Here is a 20,321-nt window from a genome sequence, read left to right as displayed (position 1 = left end):
GATAGTCGCAATTTCATTTATCCACGTGTCAGTTGTGATGACAATTGATAGAGTTTTCATAGTTCTTTCGGTGGGTGTTTTCAGAACTATTTTGCGTTTCTTGTTATTAGAATGTATTTAAAATTACAGTACAGTATTTGTTTTTTCTGTAACTGTGTGAATAACATCATTTGAAGATTCTATTTTTTTTTTTTTTTTAACATTGTAGATGAACGTATGTCACGTAATTGTCTTCCACTTTTATTATATATTTACAAAGTTCTTTCATATTTGTTTCGTGTACCCTGTGGGTACAAACTAGTATCTTGATGCTATCCTTGCATATCGTGAATTTGTTGCGATGCTAGATAGCGTATTGCACAGAGTAGTACTCTGTGGTGTATTGTATCCGTAAGTAATATAGTTTCTAACCGAGTAGTATCGTCTGCAAACGCACATCTTGGGAATATTTCTTGTGAATTTTTCTTTCGTCATTTCTTATATTGAGGAATCGAAATAGAAAATTTTGTGGTACAAAATTCCCTTTAAAAATAAAATGCTTTATTAATCAACTGATAAATGTAAGGAAGAGGAACGTGCTGCGGTCCGTTCCGCGCCCTGTTTGTATTGAAACTCTTTCGACTTGGGATTTGATCTTGTTGTTGTAAATTAAGCTTCTTTATTGGGTCGTAATATAAGCGGAATAGTATTTTAGAAATGTAGTTCAATTACTTGTTAATTATGTATATTTTTTGATGACTTCCGAATTTTTAAAGTTATCATTGTTTAGTTACTCTCATTGTGAAGTTGGTATAAAAAAATGAGGTTTTTTTTTTAAATTTTTTTTTTAATATAAAGAGTTAATTGGTATTTCATCGTAAGAGTTAATGATAAGGTTTTGAAACAAATGAAATTTTGTGATAAGGTTTTGGAAAGTAGTATTTTTTGCGATATCAAGAATAGAGTTGCCCAATGCCATACTAGGGGAGTCAGAAAAGTTCTCAGAAGAGGATATATAAAATCTAAATTATAGAATAGATTATTTTGATAGTTTTTCTTTTACTGATTTATATTATCCAATCGGTGAAAGAAAAGCTCGTAAATGACACTTTTTTTTTTTCATAACATGGATAATTTTTTTAAACCGAAAATAAAGTTTTAATTTTCCATTGTTTGTCTTTCTTTGAATATACTATGTAAATTTTGAAGCACCATCTTGTAGTAGTAGTAGTGGCATGCGATACAAGAAAGCAAGTGTATGAGCTTATGCAGCATCAGCAAAAAAAAAAAAAAATCATACCATTCCCTCCAAATGCCTGTCCAGTTCCTCCTTAAATTTATTTAACCCATCAACTTCCACAACGACAGATGGAAGTTTGTCGTTGTGCAATTAACCACCCGCTGGCTAAAGACATATTTCCGCACATCTATTCTACATCTGTCTTTTCTTAATTTGAATTTATGCCCCCTTAGGTTTGTAATGTGAACAAGTGGAAGGATCCCATCAGAATTCAGCGTGCTCAACCCATTCAAGGCCTTATACACCTCAATCAGATCACCCCGCAGGTGCCCAGTCTTCAGCCACTGCAATTTGCGGAACTTAAACCTCTCTTGGTAAAAGGATCCCTTCATTCCCCTCACCAATCTTGTTACCCTTCTCTGTACACGCTCAAGCAAATCTATATCCTTCCTAAAATGAGGCCTTCAGACCTGTATGCAGTACTCAAGGCGTGGCCTGACCATTGCCTTATACAGAGGGACAATCACCTCCTTTTCCCTGCTAGCAAAATTCCTATACAGTATATCATTGACAAAACTCCATGACCTGCCCTGGCAGCCTGTCTGCATTGCTCAGAAAACTTCATATCTGACTGCACAATTACTCCCAGGTCTTTTTCATTTTCGACCATCTTAAGTGTAGTACCACACAGTTTGTACGTTTTTCTGCGAAGTACTGAATATGGGTTACTTCTACCCATATTCAGTACTTTGCATTTGTCAAGGTTAAACTTCTGTTGCCACATCTTAGCCCATCTGCCCAAATTATCTAGATCCTGTTGCAGTAGCACACTGCCACTACTGTCATTAACAACCTTGCCACCCTTTGTATTATCTGCAAACTTCGACACTAAGCCTGATATACCTTCATCAATATCATTGATAAATATACAAAACAACAGAGGACCCAACACCGAACCCTGTGGGACTCCACTAATAACATTAGTCCACGAAGAGCAGCACCCACTAATTACCATCCTCTGTCTTCTCCCACTCAACCATCCTTTTATCCATTGTAGCAACTTACCCTTAATACCATTCTGCTCCAATTTGTACAATAGTCTTCCATGCACAACAGTGTCAAAAGCTTTCCTGAAATCCAAATATATGATATCAAAATTATTTTTTGCATCCAGTTCCTTTGTAACCACATCATAATATCCTGTCAAATTTGTCAGACAAGACTTTCCCTTAACAAACCCATGCTGCATCTGAATTATTGCTGCAGTCTTGTCTAGATGATCCTGCAATGCATCTTTAACCAGTGACTCTATTATTTTACCCGGAACAGAAGTTCCGGGTAAAATAATAGAGGGAAGTTGTGGATCTGCTGGAATGGATACATAGAAGGGCAATGAGATTGGTGAGAAAAAACAGAAGGTGCTCTTACCAAGAAAAACTTCAGTTCTACTAGTTGTAGCATGCAGAGGCTAGGTACCTGCGAGGTGATCTGTTTCAGGATGTTTAAAGCTTTGAATGGATTGAGCAAGCTCAGTGTCGATGGCATTCTTCCTCTAGCTGAGACTATGCGAATGAAGAGGTATAACTTCAAATTGAGGATAGATGAGCTGAAGTTTGTTTAGTTTAGAAGTGGTTAGTTGCTGTATTGGAAGTGGGTAGTTTGAATAAATTCAAGTCAGATCTAGACATACTATTGCAGCATATGGACATGTAATGTTAGAATTTTTTTTTTTTTTTTTTTTTGCTGATGTGTAACTTTCTTTCTTGTATCATTTGCCACTGCTAATACTAATATATTGTAATTTATTAAGTGGAAATCGATTGTTACCTCTTTGAAAAAGGTTGTTTATCTCTATGCATATTAAGTGGATTATTCCATTTCCTCTAACCTTTTAAATTGTTTTTTAATTTAATTTTTTGGTGAACTGGTTTCTGCTAGCACACCAAATTGCTAGGCAGTACCCGTAGGCCTTAATGCCTGAAATGCCTCCCACCCAAATATAAATTACACAATAAACACAAACCTAAAAATTGAATAGGAACATGCCCTAATTCAGTAAATGTGTGTATAATGTTTATAATTTATAATTTTTACAATAGCATTAAGGCCACATATCTACAACTACAGTTCAACTAAAATTTTATTCCTTATAGTGTATAGAACATAACATTAACATTTAAGAGTATACAGCAATACCTCACAGCACAGCTTTAGACAGCACGGTTTTCACTATAACACAGTTTTCAATTAAGTTTAAGTCAAATTTACTGTACATATTAAAACTCATTCAATAGCCTAGACGCATGCTCTACATATATGCTGCGTTATCGTAGCCTAGGTACGTACGCATATGTTGCAGTGCCATTCTATTGTCTCACATGCACATGTGCCAATAGCTCCCCTCAGGCAGTCAGCAGCAATGTGTGACAGTGTTCAGTATTCTTAATTCCATCTTGACGAGACGACACGATAGCTTCTCAAACTTTTCATTTTACAATTTATTTTTTCCCATATAAATACGATCGAAAATATATCTGAATCTTTGCTAGAAATCACTTCCAACAATATGCATTCTGTTTGGCAGCATGTTTTGCCTCATTTGGCAAATGATTTCACTGGTTTTGAATCGGAAGTTCAGACAATTGCTGAAGACACTGAAGATTAGAAAAGACTTTGGATTCGAAACTTTGAACACTGCCAATCTATGTGACTGCATTGACTCACATGCAAATAACTTAGATGATGCAACTCTTCTTGAAATTGATGAGCAAACTGCATATGAAGAAGAGAAAAACAATTCTGAAGTGGCACCAAAAGAATTTTCAACAGAAGAATTGGAGAAAGTTTTTGGCGGGGTTGACATGACCTGTGAGGCGATTATGAACGTAGGATCAAGATATGGCAAATTTTACAAGATGGGATTTGATACTACAAAGACTTGTATGCATAGAATAAGAAAAATGACTTCACCAGACTTCATTATTGAAATACCCAAATAAACAATAAAGCTTTTTTCACATATCTCAATACGTTACCTTTTTTTTAATAAAATTTTTGCAATATTTTTTATTTCAAATCCTTTTAATTGACTATCAATTGCAAATCGTTTATAGATTTATTACAATTTGTAGACTGTTTCTCTGGTACGCATTCAATTAAAACCCATTATAATTGTACCTCAATCAGCACAGTTTCACATAACACGGAATAGTTTTGGTACCAATTCTCAGTGCTATGTGGGGTATATATATATTATATTTTAGTCTGGTTCCTTGAGTGCAGTACTGAATTTTTCAGCTTACTTGGTTGATTCCAAAACCTTTTTCAGCAGATATAATAATATGGAATGGAATTTTAACATAATGGTACAGTCAGGCCTCGTATAACATGTGTTTACACTACACAAATTCTATCATATACGATTTATAAATAGGGGAACGATATTGTGTATAACACGAACCGAATTCGCTCATGCACTATTCGCCTTTGTGTTAACAAGAAATGGCAGTCGAACACGGAATCATCCCAACTGAACGCAACACGATAGCAATGAAGAGAAGATTCTGAATATGTATTTGTTTTTTATATCAGTGAAGAGGAAACACATTTCACCATAATAATATAAAAACCCACACAATTCCAGCTATCAGTATTATTGCAAATGCAATTAGATTGAGTTTACTACCAGTTTATAACAGATCCCACTAGCAGAAACGCAACTGGAAATTGTTTTATGGTAGTGATCTCCAGAAATGTGGTTTAGTAAAATGTGAGCTAGTGAGGTATTAATGTCTCTGCCTTTACGGTGTTGTTTATTCCATTGCACAGCTTTGTTTATGTGTATTAAGGGTGCCTCCTCATTTTGTAATTGAGGAGGCACTCTTTTACTGATTTACCCTAAAAATCAGTAAAATACTTAAAAGGTATGAAAAGGAATTGTCCTGGTGAAGACACTACAGATTCAGAGAGAAAAAGAAAAGCAATATCGATAGACAGAGGCGGACTGGGTCAAAAATTCTTACCCGGGAAAATTTGTAGTGGCCTCATACTAGCATTTATGGCCAAAATCACACTTTTGGCCCACCGGGGTTTCTCCGGTAAGGTTTATGGACAGTCTGCCTCTGTTAGAGAAAAAAATATGAAATTGTGAAAAACTTTGAGCAAAATGAAAGAACATGTGATATTGCACGTGCTATAGGCCTAAATGAGGCAACGCTGAGAATTAGAAAGAATGCAGAGAAAATAAAAACAACTTTCATAGTAGAAACAACTCAAAGTGTAATAAAATCCATTAGATCAAGACACAATTGGAAGAGATGGAATGCCAGTCATCTGTTTGGTTAGAAAATCAAACAAAGAACAAGTTTGCTTACAATAGAAGCAAAAGCATTAGCAATATTTTATTACGTAATAGTCGGTAATGATTTGGTTACAAATGTGTGTTCAATCTTGGGTGGTCGGCACCTAACCCTATTTTTCCCATTGGGCCTGTTATTTATATTGCACGATTTTGCATTGCATGAGGGTTACTAGGAACACAACTGTCGTGCTATACGAGGACTGACTGTACTTAAATTTCACTTAAAGACGTAACAGATCTCTTTGCTATTATTAGAGTGAATTTGTCCCTTCAGTAATGGGTTCCTCTTTCCCACAGTATGTTATTGGCATTGCAACATGTGCAAGGGCACATGTTGCAAGAAAGCAAGCTTATATAGCATCAGCCAAAAAAAAAAAAAACAAAAAAAAAAACACACACACCTCATTTCACACATCCACTCTTTCCAAATGTTTGTCTATTTCTGCCTTGAATCTGTTTAAGCTATCAACTTCTATGACAGATGGAAGTTTGTTCCAGCAATCAACCACCCACCGGCTAAAGGCAAACTTCTGCACATCTATCCTACAACTGTCTTTCCTCAATTTGAATTTATATCCTCTCAGGTGATTATTCTGAGCAAGAGGAAGAATCCATCCCATCAGCATTGAGCATGCTCAAACCATTTAAAGCTTTATACACCTCAATCAGATCACCTCGCAGGTGCCTAGTCTCGGACACTGTAATCTGCAAAACTTAAGCCTTTCTTCGTAAGAGCAATCCTTTGTTCCATTCACTAATCTTGTTGCCCTTCTCTGTACTTGTTTCAACAGCTCTGCGTCCTTCTTAAAATGAGGCCTCCATCCAGACCCGTATACAGTACTCAGAGTGTGGCCTGATCATTGCCTTAATACAAGGGAATAATCACCTCCTTATCCCTGTTAGAAAATTCCTGTATATCATTGACAAGACACCATGAGCTACTCTTGCTGACTGTCTGCACTGCTCAGAAAACTTCTTATCTGCCTGCACAATTACCCCCAGGTCCTTTTCACTCTTTACCACTGTCAGAGTAGTACCACACAGTTGATACGTTACTCTGGGTTGATACGTTAAACATGTTTAAAAAGTATGTTTAGGAATGCATGATTATAATATTTGTGATTGAGTTATGTTTCACTGGATTAATTGAAACAATGAAAAGGATGCACAAAACTAATTGTAACTATAAAGTTTGCACAAAGCAGGAACATATACTCCCCCCCCCCCCCCCCATCAGAGATCTTAACATTATGCTTTCTGTGTCCTCCTTTTCAGTGGTGTTGGGGGAAAGGGAGAGATAGAGAAAAAATTTGTTTATAGATAAACTAAATTTTCAGTTCTAATGAGCTGGAAAAGTAAAAAAAATAATAATATACTGAATGACTATCTTTCTTTTTTTCTGGTTTTGCACTGTGTTATCACAATTTTATTTTAAGGAATTCTCTCCTTTACCACCCTTGTAGGTAGCACAGCGGATATAATTGGTCCCATCAATAATGCGATGAAATGTGATGGGCTTTTTTTTCACAACATGGCTGAATTAGTCGGTCTGAGGTGAGTGTCGTATGTTTTTTTTTCATCCAGAAAGTAGGATTTTTCTTCCAACAAATTGGCACATTGATTACAGAATACATGCAATTCATAGACACAATATACAGGTGAATGACAGTTAGTTGCTTTGGTGCTTAACATAAATAAAATTGCTCTTGTACCACTAAAGAATACTCACAAAGAGGGTTTATTATAATGTATAGTCTCCTTAATGTAATTCATCATTGGTTTCAATTAAAACTCTTACACTAATAAATTCTGAAGTGTCTCGATTGTTTCCTCTTTTATAACTGATAAAAACATTATCATAGTAATAGGTTTAGCTAAGATAGTGCCTTCTGTGATAATGCAGTAAGTTTGCCACTTAATAGTTTTTTTTAAGAAATCTGGGTTTAAATTCTGTTAGAGTTGGAGGTATTTTGAAAGGTCTCATAAGTTTAGCTGTTTGAGTTGTTCCCTGTTCTCTCATTTTTTTTTTTTTTTTCCAGCTTGTACACTGTGCAAATTGCTTGTTAACATATTTATATAAACATAATATATGATACAGTAAAACCTGCATTATGCACCACCTCATGGAACTGGCAGAAATGTGGTGCTTAATAGAGACTGTGTGGTAAATTTTGTTTTTATTTAAAAAATTTTTTTTTTTTTGATTTGGTGGAAAACTTTCCCAAGGAGTTTGGGGAAAGGCTGCTTCCTTGTAGCATTTAGCCATTCTGATACTAATTCAGATATTTTATTAAATTGAAAACCAAACAGTTCTTGGTGAAAAATAAAATGTTTTTGGAAGGTTTATTTATTTATTATTTTTTATGAAAACCCTAAGTATGAGGTATTAGAACCAATAGTACTTAGTACTGTGGATGGGTTGACGGTTGAGAAGATAAAAGAAGATACTTGTTAACATTAGACTTGAATTTCTATAGATGCTAATTTTCAGGAAATTAGCATTTGCATTAGTAGAGGCATATGATGCAAGAAAGCAAGCTTATACAACATCAGCCAAAAAAAAAACAACCTTCCCATTTCACCCATCCATACACTCCAAACATTGTCTACTTATTCCTTGAATTTATATAAGATATCAACTTCCACAACAACAGATTAGCATTTGCATTAGTTGAGGCATATGATGCAAGAAAGCAAGCTTATACAGCATTAGCCAAAAAAACCCCTTCCCATTTCACCCATCTGGTCACTCCAAATGTTTGTTTAGTTCAGCCTTAAATTTATTTAAGCTATCAACTTCCACAACAACAGATGGAAGTCTGTTACAGCAATCAACTACCTGCTGGCAAAAGGCAGATTTCCGCACATCTGTTCTACAACTGTATTTCCTCAATTTGCATCTATGCCCCCTCAGGTTTTTAATCTGAGCAAGCAGATGTATCCCTTCAATGGTTCGAGCAGGCTCAATGAACCTGCTCAAACCATTGAAGGCCTTATACTCCTCAATCAAATCACCTTGCACGTGTCTAGTCACCACATGCCTGCAACTTGCAAAACTTAAGTCTCTTTTTTGGTTCTAGCAACTCTACATCCCTCCTAAAATGAGGCCTCCAGACCTGTATGCATTACTCAAGGCATGGCCTGACCATTGCCTTATACAAAGGGATAATCATTTCCTTTTCCCTACTAGGAAAATTCCTGTATATCATTGACAAGACCCCATGACCTGCTCTGGCAGCCTATCTGCACTACTCAGAAAACTTCATATCTGACTGCACAATTACCCCCAGGTCTTTTTCATTCTCTACCACCTGGAGTGTAGAACAACACAGTTGCTACGTTTCTCTGGGGGTTACTGCTACCCATATGTTGTACTTTGTATTTGTCAAGGTTCAACTTCAGATGCCACTTCTCAGCCCATATGCCCAATTTTTCTAGATCTTGTTGCAGTATCATACTGTCATTACTGTTGTTAAAAACCCTGCCAACCTTTGTTATCATCTGCAAACTTTGACATTAAGCCTGATATACCTTTATCAATATCATTGATAAATATACAAAACAACAATGGGCCCAACATCGAACCCTGGCGGACTCCACTAATAACATTAGTCCACAAAGACCAATGTCCATTGATTACCACTCTCTGTCCTCTCCCACTAAACCATTCTTTTATCCATAGTAGCAACTTGCCCTTAATTCCATACTGCTCCAATTTGTATGGTAGTTATCCATGTGCAACAGTATCATAAGCTTTCCTGAAATCCAAGTATATGATAATCAAAATTATTTTTTGCATCCAGTTCCTTTGTGACCACATCATAGCATCCAATCAAACTTGTCAGACAAGACTTCTCCTTAACAAATGCATGCTCTGTCTGAATTATTACTGTAGTCTTGTCTAGAAACTCTAGATGATCCTGCAGTGCTTCTTTAATCCATGACTCCATTATTTTCCTCTGAACAGAACAGATCTGTAATGACTTTTTGGCTGTGTTAGGGTAACTAAGAGCATCAACCAACTACCTAACCAACCATCAACCAACTTCATAATTACATATGAAGTGAGTTTGTTTTCAGAAAATGGAAGTTGAATGAATAAATGAGGAAGAAGAAAAGTTGGCTCTGTCAGTTTGAAGTTGGACAGTAAAAGAATGTTGACTGTTTGTGGCACCTGTTCCTATTGGTTTGGAAGAGAGAGTGGGAATTATAGAAGCCAATTCAGTAGAACAGTGCTCGTGGAATTTTTTGAAAGGGCATGCAGCAGAAACAGAACTTCTACGAGACAAAGAATAATGGTAGTAATATTAATAGTCATACAGCACAAGGAAGCCCAAGGCTTCTGTTGCACTGGCCAAAAAAAAAAAACCCTGAGTAGATAAGAAATTAAAATACAAATTATATACTTCAATTCTCACATAAGTAACTATCCAGTTGAATTTTGAATTTATTGAAACAGTCAGCCTCAACTACATGTGAAGGCAACCTGTTACAGCAAGCAACGACTTGCTAAAAGAAAACTTCCTAAAATCTAGTCTAAACCTCTTCCTTTGTAATTTGAATTTTTTCCACAAATCCTGGAATTCTCTATAACAGTGGGCGCCTCCGTAGCCAGGTGGGCAGGAGCAGCAGTGCGTAGCACACGCTTTAGACCAGAGCTCGAGCCTGTGACCACCAAATATGGAGGATGCAGAAAGGTCAGGGAATGACCACAGCATATCCCTGGAGCAATATGGCCTTAGTTGCCAATGCTCCTAAAAACCAAATAATAACAACAATTATAACAATGAAAATTCTGTCTTTGTTCACTTTACTATCCCCCTCTCAGAGCCTTATAAATCTCAATCAGGTGAACTTTTGAGTTGCCTGGTTGCCAGGCTCTGTACCCACTTATTCAGAGTCTTTCCTCATGGTCACCCAATTGCTGATCTCACCGTACGAGATGCCTGTCTTTGGACAGTTTCAAGAAACTCGGTCTTTTTTCAGATGAGGTCTCCATGTGTGAACCCGGTATTCCAAATATGGTCTTACAATTGCGTTACACAGTGGTACTATAACTTCCACATCTCTTCACGATAAAGTTTGATAAATTATTGATAGAACACCTTTGCCTTTCTTGGTGCCTGTTTACACTGCTTAGTAAACATCATATCTGCCTATATTGTACCTTCCAGGTCCTCTACTGTATTTAATCCAATCTCACAAAGTCTGATTTATTTTAGGATTGCTATTCCCCAAGTGTATGACTTTGCATTTTGTTGCATTAAAACAGCTGTCACTTTTCTGACCATTCTTGCAGCCTGTTCAATTCATCTTGAAGGATCGTAGCTTGGCAGTGATCAATACCTACTCTACCAACCTTTACATCATCTGCAAATTTTGATATCAAGCCTTCTACCCCATTGTCAATGTTGTTTATTAAAATCAGAAACAACAGTGGTCCTAGATGCGATCACTGGGGACCCCGCTTCTGACTTTACAACCAGTCTGAAGAATATTGATTAATCACAACCCTCTGCCTTCTGCCTTTCAGCCATCCAGTTTTCCATCTTAGAATTTTTTCGTTAATCCAACATGTTCCAGCATATACAATCAGTAATCTTTCATGAGGGACTTAGTGAAATTTCTTGCTAAAATCCAAATTCCTTGCTAAAATCCAAATAAACTATGTCGAAATTGATCACTGTATCTAGCTCATGAGTGACTGTATCAAAGTAACTTGCTAAGTTAATTAAACATTATTTTTCCTTAACAAAACCATGTTGTGTGTTATTCAGAGTGCCATATCTAACTAAATGTCTTTAATTGCACTCTTAATCATTGTTTCTAACTGGTCTCTAGTTACCAATTTTGCAATAAGAACTGACTATATGTATTGGTGATATGTTGTCACTTCTCCAATTCAATACAATCTCTCCCAAGTCCAAAGATGCCCTCATAATTAACTTAAATGTACAAGACACTCCCTGGCAACCTCTCTCAAAATTTCTGGCTATATGCCATCACCTCCAGGAGTCCTTGCCTTTATGCTTGAAAGTTTTTCTAATATACAGTCATCTGTAATTTCAAAATCACCAATTTCATTTGACTTAGCTTCACTTGCACAGCTTCTTCTCAGCATGCAAGTTCTTTCTTCAGAAAAGACAGATGCAAAGTACCATTTCAATTCATTTGTAACATCAGCTGTGTTGTCTAAGACTTTTCCACACCCTGAATCAGATTGGACACTGCACAAGTGTCCAATCTGATTCACTTTTTTCTTTCTTGTATTCATATACAGGAAAAATTCCTTGTCCACATTCTATGCTCTCTTGGCCAGTGCTTTCTCATATGCAGCCTTGGCCTCTCTAAATTTATTAACTTGTAGCTGTTGTAGGCTGCTGTACTATTCATCACTCTGTAACTGTCCCATGCTTTAAAGGTATTAGCCCTCACTCTGCAATCTGCCCAATTAATAGATGTCATATAGTGCCTTAAACTGTAATAGTCCCATCTTCTGAAATTAAAACCCATGCCTTTACCTTTAACTGCTGGAACGTCTTTCGTCATCTTCCACACTGATGACTGCAAGAACCACTGATCACTGCTTTCCAGTGGTTCTTGTATTTTAAGCCCTGTGATGTCATCTAATTTTTGACCAATGATGTGGTCAAGAATATTCCAACCCTAGTATTATCTCAGACATGTTGGTACAAATAATAATTGTCTAGTGTATTTAGAAAAATTTTTCCCCAAGATGAGTTTCCTTTCCACTTATTCCAATCAATCTGGGTCAAATTGAAGTCACCCATAATAAGACATTTGTACTTGCTTGCCCATTCCATTTGCTAGTAAAGACTCTCATCATATTCTTCAGAATTGTCTGGTCTGTAGATTACTCCTACTCTCATTATACCTTTGTTTTCAACTAACTGACACCACACAGATTCCATGCTGGCAGAATTTAGACTCAGCAAAATCTCTTTTCATGCTCAGGCTGCTTTTCATAAGCAGCATGACGCCACCTTTCCTATTTTCCCTGTCTTCCCTAAATATATTATACATCCCTTAGTTGAACTCATCATCCTCAATTTCTGGTTGGCACCATGTTTCTGTTAACTGTATTATGTCAGCATTAGATGTCCTAACTAGGAGCTCAAATTCAGCCATTTTATTGAAAACATTCCCGACATTACTGTAGACTAGACAGAGTTAAGAACTAAGTATTCTTCTACAGTTTACCACCCTGACACCCCTTGAAATTATTTTGGCTTCTTTCCCTATTTTTTTATATCCCACTCATTTGAAATGTTGCTACTCTCAGAACATCTTCCCAACTTCACTTGTTGTGGCAACAAACAAGAATTCTTGAGGTGAGTCTAAGCATTACTTTGACCCATATCATCAGATAAATGCAGATCTATATTACCCTTCTAGCAGTTTCCCTGAACACTTAAGGTATACTCAATGGTACTGTCAAATATCCTTGCACCACCTTGGTTCAAATGAATACTATATCTTCAAAATAGATTCCTTCTACCTACAAGTGCTGGCAATGCTGATAAAAATTTCTTGCCTAGAGTTTTGCAGAATTTTCAAGGCCTGAGTTGATCCACAAGGCTTTCAGCCTATAATCCCTCCTACCATGACTGGGCAGAATTGCAGACACATACACATTGACCTGATTCGTAGCATTTTTTCAGTGTTGTCCTACATTCATCCAACAAATGGACGGGTCTTGTTCATTTAATATCGTTAATCCCCACATGAATAATAATGCTCTTTTTATCCTCCCCCCCCCTTTAAAATCTGACAATCTGTGTGTAGCTTTATCATTTGTTGATCCAGGCAAACACACTGTGGTTCTGGTCCACCTATCTTTATTACAAAAAATATTACCCGTTTCTCTGACCAGTAGTCTCCCAATAAAACTAGATTGCTTTCAACCAGAGTGGTATGCATTTGACTATTCTTATTTGGGATCCGAATTTGGGGTACATCACTTGTCAGGCCATGAGATATTTGGGTCCCTGATGAGCTCTCAGATTTGTTTCTAGGGCAAGCACTCGTTTCTTCAGTGACTGAAATTTTTCCTGTAATGCACCAAGTTCCAATTTAAGATTGGTACACTCCTTACATTGTGTGCAAAGAAAAGAATCGTCAGTTGAGTGGCGAGACTTTGTTAGAAATGAGTCATTATTTTACTTAATTGCCCTCTTTTGAATGGGATCTAGAAGCCTGAAAGAGATTTTGGGGGCACCGCCCCAGATGTGAGAACAATATTCTGTGGTAGGGTGGATTTGCAATTTGTACAGAGTGATCAGCTGTTTGGAAGAAAAGTAACACTGAGAGGGGGAAGAGAAAATAGTTTTTTTTAGATGCAGAGAAAGTAATATTTGTAATGTGCTTATGCCAAGAGAGATTAGTAGTCAGAGTAATTCCCTATAAAGATATTTGATTTTGTCTAGAAATCAGTTATTGAAGATAAGCATAGGACTATAAGAATCCTTTTTGCAAGATATAAGAAAGAAAGAAAAATCAGTTTTAGAAGGATTGAAATCTACTAAGCTATCTGCATCCCAACGGAGAATTACCTGCAGATCAGCATTTAAGGAATTGGTAGTGGGTTGAAGCTGTTTGTGAGGGCAAGGTTTCTCAGATTGGAAGATGGAATACACTGTTCTATTATCAACAAAATTATGGTTAGGATTTACAATTAATGGAAGCATGTCATTAATATACAAGAAGAAAAGAGTGGGAGAAAGAAATGAACCTTCGGGAACATTCTCGTTAGTTAGAACTTAGAAGACAGAGTGCCATCTACCATTACTGCAGTGATCGGTCAGAGACAAAACTGGATACCCATTTACAAAACATATATTTGGAAAACCATAGGATGGAAGCTTATTTAGAAGTCTGTTATGCCAAACATTATCAAAAGTCTTTTAAATGTCAAGGGCAACTGCTCCAGTTTCACTAAACTTTTACATTGAATTTTTCCATATATGGGTAATATAAGCCAGAATATCGCCAGTGGATTGACAATGACAGAATCCATAATGGCGATCATTGATCAGATGGAAGCTTTCTAGATAGGCTATACTAGATGAGCACTTGAAGCATGAGTATCAGCTGCTGCCGTGAACTCAAAAGTAGCAAACTACATGTACTGCTCCTGTCAGATTGTTTCAAACTAGGTGGAGCACTCCTACAGTTTCATTGGATATCACCAGCGACTCACTTTTTCTATTCCCAGTTTCAAGATGGATTTTGTTCAAGTTGGATGTATTGTGCATTTATGTATATTGTTGATTGCAAGTAGAAAGAGAAAATGACGATGGTGGCTTCCTCCAGAAAATTCAAATAGGTTAAAATCAGGATAGTTTTATATATTATGTTTGAAACATACAGGAAGTCTCCTGAGTAGTTTTTTATTTTACAGAATGTTGATACAGAATTTTGATGGACTTCTAATGTTAATTAGTGGGAAAAAACACAAAATATGATACTGTGATGTGGAAATCAATACTGATGTTTACATATATGCTTTATGTGCTGTACCGACAGGCCAACTCCCACTAATTAAAATATTTCTGAAATGTTGTTTTCTTTGTCTGTAAAATTATTTTATTCCTACCTGCTATTCTTATTCAGAGATTAAGGTATTTGTAAGACTTGGTGTCTTGCAGAATTACTTTTGGTAACATAAAGGGTAACTTTCCATTTGATTTTACTGCACGGGACTTTTCAGAATAAAACTCCTGTTGTTACTGTCTTCCCAACACTTGACATTATTTCCAGATGGAATATTGACAAGTACTTTCCATCCATTTGAAGCAGAAAACATTCTCATCTACTCACACTGTACAATAAAGAAAACTTTTCTTTTTATCAAATGCGCATTGCTGTGTTATCAGTTTTACACCAGTTTTTTTCTGTTTCCAGTGGGGCTTCCAATAGATGAATTTTCTCGATTTTGTATTAGTAGATGCAATACACATTGAAGAAAGGAAGTATGATCTTTTCATTTTTCAAAAACAATCCATTGCAAATCTTTCAGCCATGCTTTTTATGCCAAGAAACAGTTACGTGCATTTTCCCCCATCACGCTGGCAACGACCCTGTACTTTGCAGCTTACTGCGTTCTTTCATTGCTTTCACAATACTTTTTAAAAAAGAGACTCTGAAGTTATGTTTGAAACAAAAGGTTCCAAATTCGTTTTGGAAGAAGAAAGAGAGACCGCACGTGATTCTTTTTTGTTAATGCTGATATTAGTTTTACTGTTACAGTGGATATTCTTCAGCAGTTTTCCGATTACTGTTTTGATCTTATTTAATAATAATAAGGTTCTTTAGTAACTTAAATTATATATATTCATGATTCCATACACACAGACAACCAGAGGAATCTACCAATAAATTGTCTCTGCAAGTGAACAAATTTGTATTTCGGTAACTAAAGAAACAGTACTAAAACAGAAGTAATATTTACAATAAATATAAGGTTCAGAACTGAGCTTTCTGATTCTTCTCATCATTACATAGTTCATCCCATTTCAAAAACATTTATTTCTAATTTCAGTACAACACTTTGCCTTTATTTCTTTGTTGGAGTAGTCTTAATGTGTTGTACAAGGAGGCCTCCTTTCCACCTCATAAATAAACTCCTCTGCGTCAAACATCGTCTTCCCCAAAGTATAATAAACAAACCAATTAAGGCCAACGACCCCCATGCATGGAGAGAATATCTCCTCGGGCTATGCATATGCCAAGGCATTCGCACTTGTAACCTTCCAACGGCATTGGCAGGCATTCAACACCAGCTAATGTCGTCCAATGGGGCATTCAAAGAGCCCGTCTGGTTTGCATGCTTCTGCTTCCTGTAAAACTGGGTGTTGGAAGGCGTTGCTGATGCTGTGCTTCAAGCGCTCATGTAGTATAGCTCTTAAGAGTTGGCTGTTAATAGATTTAGTGTTAGCATTAGTAGAGGCATAAGATGCAAAAAAGCAAGGTTATATAGCATCAGCCAAAAAAAAAAAAAAAAATCTCCCATTTCACCCATCCAGTCACCCCCAAATGTTTTTCTAGTTCTGCCTTGAACTTATTTAAGTTGTTGTCCACTACAACAGATGGAAATTTGTTCTGACTAGTTTTGAGTTTCCGCACATCAATTCTACAACTGTCTTTCCTCAATTTGGATTTATGTCCCCTCAGGTTAGTAATCTGAGCAAGAGGAAGAATCTCATTAGCATTGAGCTGGCTCAAACCATTCAAGGCCTTATACACCTCAATTAGATCACCTTGCAAGTGCCCAGTCTCCAGATGCTGTAATTTGCAGAACTTAAGTCTCTCTCTTGGTAACAGCGACCTTTTATTCCACTCGCCAACCTTGTTGCCCTTCTCTGTGCTTGTTAGCAGCTATACATCTTACCTAAAATGAGGCCTCCAGACCTGTATGCAGTAATCAAAGTGTGTCCTGACCTTTTTACAAAAGGATAATCACCGATTTAATTGTATCTTATGTTGTGACTATTCCTTCACATTAAGTAACAATAGTCTTTTCTAGGTAAAGCATTACTTATTCAAAGCAGTGCAATACATTGTAACTTGTAAAGGAATAGTCACAATAAGAGATACAATTAATCGATGCCATTCATACTACTTTCGTAGTTTTATTATGGCTAAATTATGGTGAAAATGCAAAGAAAAACAGCAAAGAGTTCTTTACTTATGTAAACTCTAGAAGGAAGGGGATGAATCAGATTGGTCCACTTGATATCGATGGGTCAGCTGTTGATGATCCTGCTCAGGTAGCTAACAAACTAAATGAATATTTTGCATCGACATTCACACATGAGGAGTTATTTAGCGAGGGGAAAGCCAGGGGTGTATTCAACTCTAGCAGTAAGCTAGAGAATCTTTAATAACTGAGAGTAAAATGGAGGAGAAACTGTTGAAGATAAACACAAGAAAGGCACCTGGGGTGGATGGGATCTATCCAGTTATATTAAAGGAGGCAGCAGAGGAAGTAAGCAAACCCTTAGCCATAATTATGAGAGCTTCCTTGGACTCAGGGGAGGTACCCGCAGACTGGAGATGTGCAAATGTGACCCCAATTTACAAAGGAGGATCAAAGGCAGACACAAGCAATTATAGACCTGTGAGTTTAACTTCTGTTCCAGGAAAATTAATGGAGGCACTAGTTAAAGAAGCACTGCAGGATCATTTAAACAAGACTTCAGTTATAGCTCGGACACAGCATGGTTTTGTTAAGGGGAAGTCTTGCCTGACCAATTTGATTGGATACTATGATGCAGTCACAAAGGAACTGGATGCAGGGAATAACTTTGATATTATATACTTGGATCTTAGAAAGGCTTTTGATACTGTTGCACATGGAAGACTGCTGCACAAATTGGAGCAGTGTGACATTGGAGGCAAATTGCTGCTGTGGATAAAAGGGTGGCTGAGGGGGAGAAGACAGAGAGTGGTAATCAATGGACACTGCTCATCGTGGACTAATGTTATTAGTGGAGTCCCTCAGGGCTCAGTGTTGGGTCCATTATTGTTTTCTGTATTCATAAATGATATTGATGATGGTATATCAAGCTTAATGTCCAAGTTTGCAGACGATAACAAGGTAGGCTGGGTTGTCAAGGGCACTACTGACACTATGCTGCTGCGGCAACAGGATCCGGAAAGGTTGAGCAGATGGGCTGAGAGGTGGCAAATGAAGTTTAACATTGATAAATGTAAAGTACTGCACATGGGAAACCGCAACCCCAGTGCAACGTATCAACTCTGTGGTACTATTCTGACAGTGGTAGAGAATGAAAGGGACCTGGGGGTGGTTGTGCAGGCAGATATGAAGTTCACTGAGCACAGACGGGCTGCAAGAGTAGCTCATGGTGTATTGTCAATGATATATAGGAATGTTTCTGGCAGGGATAAGGAGGTGATTATTCCCTTGTATAAGGCAATGTGCAGGCCACACCTAGAGTACTGTATACAGGTCTGAAGGCCTCATTTCAAGAAGGATGTAGACCTGCTGGAACGAGTACAGAGAAGGGCAACAAGATTAGTGAATGGAACAAAGGGGTGCTCTTACGAAGAAAGGCTTAAGTTTTGCAAATTACAGTGTCTGGAGACTAGGCACCAGCGAGGTGATCTGATAGAGGTGTATAAAGCATTGAATGGTTTGAGCATGCTCATGCTGATGGGATTCTTCCTCTCGCTCAGAATAATCACCTGAGAGGGCATAAATTCAAATTGAGGAAAGACAGATGTAGGATAGACGTGCGGAAATTTGCCTTTAGCCAGCGAGTGGTTGGTTGGTGGAACAGATTTCCATCCCTTGTCGTGGAAGTTGATAGCCTAAATAAGTTTAAGGCTCAGCTGGACAGGTATTTTGAACAAACAGAGGGGTGAAGTTAAAGTGGTTTTTTTTTTTTTTTTTTTTTTGGCTGATGCTGCATAAGCTTGCTTTCTTGCATCAAATGTCTCTACTAATGCTAATGAATTCACTGCTATTTTTATTGTGTATTACCAATCCGTAATGTATTACGCCTTGTAGTGTTTAGTTTATCAGTATTACTACTATTTTGTGGAATCTCTCATATTGTGGAATTATACTTCACAACTGGGTTGACATGATTGCAGTGCCACCGATGATAGGCCAACTAGCCTTGAAATGGTGCCATCTGGGTGGTGGTATCCACTGAGAATAAGTAACAATAGTCTTCTCTATTGGTGAAGCTTTTCTTATTCAAAGTAGTGCAATACATGGTAACTCATTATGAAGGAATAGTCACAATATGAGATGCAATTAAATTGATGCTATTCATGCTACTTTCGTAGTTTTATTACGGAAAAATTAGGGTGAATTCACTGCTATTTTTATTGTAATTAAGAATTTGCAGATAAAGGAATCACTAGGTGGCAGTGATCAGACTGTCCTGATGTGGGATTTACTTAAAGATGTAACTATTAACAGGGGTAAAGGGAAGGGTTTTGCTTTCTTAAAGATGACTACAGTGGTCTCAGACAGTTTTTAAGTTCTGTACAGTGGGACGAACTGATGATGTTACCAACAACCAATTCTAAATGGGAAGCATTCAAGGAATTAATTTTGGAAGCTACTAGGCTTTTCATGCCAACTAAGAAATACTGTTCAAATTTAGACCCAAATGGATGTCAGATGAACTAACGAGTCTTGTCAGAAAAGAACAATGCATGGGATGCATATTAATTATCAGGTGACACAGAAACCTGTGTCACCTGATAATTAATATGGTGACACAGAAACCTAGATTGTTATTATCAAGAGATTAAGAAATACTTCTTTACTTATATGAACTCTAGAATGAAGAGGGTGAATCAGGTTGGTCCACTTGATATCCATGGTTCGACTGTTAATGATCCTACTCAAATGGCTGACAAACTGAATGAGTATTTTGCATCTATATTCACACATGAGGAATTCTGTAGGGAAGTGGAGGACAGAAGTTTATTAAACTGTAACAGGGAGCTAAATGATTTTGTAAAAGTGAGAGCAAAGTGGAGGAGAAATTGTTGAACATAAGAAAGGCACCTGGGGTGGACGGGATCTATCCAATTGTATTGAAGGAGGCAGCAAAGGAAATAAGCAAACCCTTAGCCATAATTATTAGATCATCCTTGGACTCAGGGGAGGTCTCCTCAGACTGGACATGTGCAAATTTATCTCCAATTCACAAAGGGGGATCAAAGGCTGACATGAGTAAT

The 20,321-nt window shown here is 37.1% G+C and overlaps 1 protein-coding gene across 6 annotated transcripts in view; it reads left to right on the top strand.

Annotated features, from left to right (window-relative positions):
- Positions 1-7,037: 7,037 nt before the first annotated feature.
- Positions 7,038-20,321, top strand: part of LOC150079291 (intermembrane lipid transfer protein VPS13D-like) — a 1,618,665-nt gene continuing 1,605,381 nt past the window's right edge. For 3 of the 6 annotated variants that reach the window (XM_090383928.1, XM_090383929.1, XM_090383926.1), the window contains exon 1: positions 7,045-7,133. The gene's annotated coding sequence lies outside the window, so the exon portion shown is untranslated. Of the gene's footprint in view, positions 7,134-20,321 lie in introns of all 6 variants that reach the window. The other 3 variants (XM_090383932.1, XM_090383931.1, XM_090383927.1) reach the window with 3 other exon arrangements.

This window comes from Mastigoproctus giganteus, chromosome 10 (assembly GCF_048544385.1).
Source record: "Mastigoproctus giganteus isolate SK-2022 chromosome 10, ASM4854438v1, whole genome shotgun sequence".
Taxonomy (NCBI): Eukaryota; Metazoa; Arthropoda; class Arachnida; order Uropygi; family Thelyphonidae; genus Mastigoproctus; species Mastigoproctus giganteus.
The sequence above is the reverse complement of the archived record's forward strand: the minus strand, read 5'-3'. Positions and strand labels throughout refer to the sequence as shown.